Below are 4,994 nucleotides of genomic sequence, written 5' to 3'. Positions count from 1 at the left end.
AGTCAATTTACAAAGGTATTTGGAACCACATACGAGCATTTCAAGGCAATCGAAAAGTAATTGAAAACAAGTGAGCTAAGCAAATTAAAGAGCCCATGGATAACCATGGATACAAAGGGTGCTAACACCTTCCCTTTGTATAACCTACCCCCTTACCCAGAATTTCTTAAAGGTCTTTTTTCTGTTTCTTTTATAAACCTTTCCTTAATTGGATAAAATAAAAGGTCGGTGGCGACTCTCTGATTTTCAAATACAAAAGCAGAAACAAAAAGAGTCAGTTCGCGTATCTCTCCGCGAGAGGAATGGCCAAAAACCGAGGGCACGACAGGTGGGTTACAAAAATTTTGAGCCTTATACCTTTTGTTTTTTAAACCGTGAACCTGACCACGTTACAACCTTCAAAAGCCCTAATTGAAGCAAGGTTTATTTTGAAAGCATACTACAACAAGGTTGCGTAAGCTGACTCCCAAGAGATTTACCAATCATTTATGTTGATACCATATCTTTGTTTTATCTTTCACGTTGATTGTCTTAACCTTTATGTTTTAACCAGTGATTCCATTTTCTTAACAAAGTGACTTTGATTTCAAAAAAATGTTTTGAGCATTGCATTAAAATTACCATTCTTGAATGAACATTTTATTTGCAAGTAAGCACTCATCTTCTAGGAAGTTCAAACAGTCGAGAAACTTGGTCAGTGATCCTATCAGGGGCACGTTACTTCAAGATCCTGTTGTTCATGTGTTTAATCAAGATTTGTTGATCAGAATATCCTCTTCAAGATGTATACTATGGCAAGTCTTCCCAACATTCATTTCAAGAGTTGAATCCATGATCAGTTCATCCCCAACATAGTTCAACTGAAGCCATGATCAGTTAACTTGCAACTATTATTCAATCAGGGGCAATCTTCTTCAGCAATTCCCAAGCACAATTTATCAGTCCTTCTCAAAGGATCATTTGTTTGATACATTTATCAGTATGACAAGAAGTTTGTTCAAGCATTTTCTTTCCAAGCGTATTTTTTAGAGTTCCCGTGTTGAGGAATCAAAGCTCCAATCTTGCCTCACAAAAGAGTCAATCTCAGTTGTCATAAATAACTACATTTCATTGAGCATTCATCATGCATAGAAAAAAATTCAACATCATGCATAGAAACAAATTCATGCTCATTTATATTTTTACAAGTCTTGTTGTTTTCAACATCTTACCTTGAGATCAAAGTCCAACTTACTTGGCATTGACCTTTAATATTATTCAATCACGCTTTAATCTTGATTGATCTTTATTTTCCATCATGTTTTACCCTTGATGTTGTTCAATCATGTTTTACTCTTGATGACCTTTGATATTGTCCAATCATGTTTTACTCTTGGTTGTCTTTGATGATGCTCAATATGTTTTAGTCTTGATTGCCTATGATGTTATCCAATCATGGTTTACTCTTGATTGCTTTTGATACTATTCAATCATGTTTTAGTCTTGATTGCCTATGATGTTATCCAATCATGGTTTACTCTTGATTGCTTTTGATACTATTCAATCATGTTTTAGTATTGATTGCCTATGATGATGTTCAATCTTGAATGCCTCTGTCAATTTATATTCCTTTCCAAATTCATTCATGTTTTACTCTTGAATTATTTCTGAAGTGGGTTCCAGAGATTTTTCTTTCTGAACGTCTCTGTTGATTTCCTGTCCAGAGTTCCTTTCACGTTTTACTCCTGAAAGCTTCGGTCGAGTGTTTCTTTCTTTTGTGAAGTCCGATTCTATTCCTGGATGACGTATATGAAGGATAGAAAAACACTTAGAAAGGGGGGGTTTGAATAAGTGTAGTCTAAAAACATGAACGATAAAAACAATATGCACAGTTATTTTTATCCTGGTTCGTTGTTAACTAAACTACTCCAGTCCATCCCCACGGAGTGATTTACCTCACCTGAGGATTTAATCCACTAATCGCAACAGATTACAATGGTTTTCCACTTAGTCCGCGACTAAGTCTTCTAGAGTATCCTGATCACAACCTGATCACTCCAGGAACAAATGCTTAGACACAAGCTAAGACTTTCTTAGAGTATCCTGACCACCACGTGATCACTCTAATTACAACTGCTTAGACACAAGCTAAGACTTCCTAGAGTATCCTGATCAACACTTGATCACTCTAGTTACTTACAAATTAATGTAATCAAATAAGAGTTTTACAATGCTTCTGAAAAGCTATAATCACAACAGTGATATTTCTCTTAACGTTTAAGCTTAATCTCACTAATATATTACAACAGCAATGTAGTGAGCTTTGATGAAGATGAAGTTTCTGAGCTTTGAGTTTGAACAGCGTTTCAACAAGTTAATTGTTAGCAAATCGTCGAGAAAAATTGGTAACCTTGCTTCTCATCAGAACTTCATATTTATAGGCACTTTGAGAAGATGACCTTTGGGCACATTTAATGCTTTGCGTATTCCGTACAGCTTTGCATTTAATGTTTCACGCTTTTGTCAACTACCTCGAGCCTTGTTCACGCTGTGTCTACTGACGTTGCCTTTAATAGCTTCCAATGTTCCTTTTGTCAGTCAGCGTAGCCTACCACCTGTACTTTCTTCTGATCTGACGTTTGTGAATAAAACATTTGAATATCATCAGAGTCAAACAACTTGGTGCATAGCATCTTCTTGTCTTCTGACCTTGAAGTGCTTCTGAGCGTGATACCATGAGAACTTCAGTGCTTCTGCTTCTGATCTCAAGTTCTTCGGATGCTTCCATAGACCCATGTTCTGATTCTGCCTTGACCATCTTCTGATGTCTTGCCAGACCATGTTCTGATGTTGCATGCTGAACCTTCTGAGACAAAGCTTCTGAGCGCTGATTTGTGCATACTCTTTATATATTTCCTGAAAGGGAAATTGCAATGTATTAGAGTACCACATCATCTCACACAAAATTCATATCCTTGTTATCATCAAAACTAAGAATATTGATCAGAACAAATCTTGTTCTAACAATCTCCCCCTTTTTGATGATGGCAAAAACATATATAAATGATATGAATTTGCGATCAGAAAGAGCAGACGGCTAAAAACAAATTACACAGCTATAGCATAAGCATGTGAATATGTCTCCCCCTGAGATTAACAATCTCCCCCTAAGATGAATAATCTCCCCCTGAAATTAATACTAGAAGAATTTTATAAATAAAAGACTTCCCTGAGTATTTCAGTAGAGACGTTCACAGTGCTTGATCTTCAGAACATTCATGACTTCTGATTTCTGCTTCCATAGGACAGCTTCAGAACATTGAATTTCTTTTAGATCCTCAGAACATTCACAGCTTCTGACTTTTGCTTCCATCGGACAGCTTCAGAACTTGAATTTCTTTGATCTTCAGAACATTCACAGCTTCTGACTTCTGCTTCCATCGGACAGCTTCAGAACTTGAATTTCTTTGATCTTTAGAACATTCACAGCTTCTGATTCCTGCTTCCATCGGACAGCTTCAGAACTTCAATTTCTTTGATCTTTAGAACATTCCCAGCTTCTGATTCTTGCTTCCATTGGGACAGCTTCAGAGCTTGAATTTCTTCTTACATCACTTCATGCTAGATTGTATCAGAACATTGTTGAATGTACCAGAGCTTCATCAGAGCATCTCTACATCCTGAAATGTTACAGAACAAAACTAAACGACAAAAGTCAGCATGAATGAATCAGAACATAAAATATGTTTCAGAACACATAATATGTATCAGAGCCATATAAGCCATATAGAATGTATCAGAACAAATAGACGTTCAGAATCAGATCATATTCTATCATCAGAATATCTGAACATTCTTCCTTCTTTCTTCTGATTCTGAAGCTTCATAGCACTCAGCTTGCTTCAAGAATCCAAGAGCTTGATTCATCTTGTTGCTTCTTATGTTGATCTTTAAAGAGAATCTTCAATTCCTGCAACAACACAACTTAAAGCATAGAACTTTGCAAGTTCTGTTAGTAATGTGGGGCCTTTTTACCCGGTAACTGATAATATTTAATCAGATCATTTATCATATATTTTCTCCCCCTTTTTGTCATAACATCAAAAAGAATATAAAAGATTCAGATGTAGAAAACGACAAAGGAAAGAAACAGAATTAAACTTTTCATTGATTTAAACAAGCAGGATTACAAAAGATGTATGCAGAAAAAAAACAGATGCAACAAGGAAAGAAAACTACAAAGACTTAAGGACTACAACCCTAGCTTAGACATATTCTTAGCTAACATATCATGAATCCCTGCGGTCTTCTCAGTTTGTTCAGCCATGAAAGCTTGAAACTCTGCATGCCTGTCCAGACTAGAACCTCCACTGTAGGAGAGATGCATGAATTCAAGGAGGAAGTGAGAGACAATTCATAGGAAGAGAGCTAATGTCTCAAACGGGGCTTTCTCTTAACATAGAAGTCAAGAACATGATCCTTAACGTCATCCAATATCTCAAGAAAGTCTTCTTCCTTTGGATAAATGTTGATAACAGCATCTCAGAAGAAATCAGACTCGAGACTTCTTGGAATCTTGAGAGATCCGTCTTGGAATCAATGTCAGTGATCCCCGAGATTTGTTTCTCAACCTGGAACCAGACAACCCTTCCAACCGTTCTATTCATATAGATCGACCACCCTTGAGCCTTTGCCTTTGCATCTTGGTTGAAACCATAAGCACCCAAATCATCAGCGTCCACATGAGATTTGCACAAAACTTCCATTACTGATGGAGGACTGAAGCAAGTTTTCAGTGGAGAAACCTCTTGAGAGAAACTTGAAGACGGATTCATGGTGAATGCTAGGTTGAAGATGAATAAACTAAGGTTTATGCAAAAAATATTCATAGAAAAGTGAGAGAGAGAGAGAGAGAGAGAGAGAGAGAGAGAGAGAGAGAGAGAGAGAGAGAGAGAGAGAGAGATAGAGAGAGAGAGAGAGCGCAAAGATTGATTGAAGAATGCAAAGAAATGGAG

The sequence above is a fragment of the Vicia villosa genome, unplaced genomic scaffold, assembly GCF_029867415.1.
Source record: "Vicia villosa cultivar HV-30 ecotype Madison, WI unplaced genomic scaffold, Vvil1.0 ctg.001494F_1_1, whole genome shotgun sequence".
NCBI classification, from domain to species: Eukaryota; Viridiplantae; Streptophyta; class Magnoliopsida; order Fabales; family Fabaceae; genus Vicia; species Vicia villosa.
Note: the sequence above shows the minus strand (reverse complement) of the source record.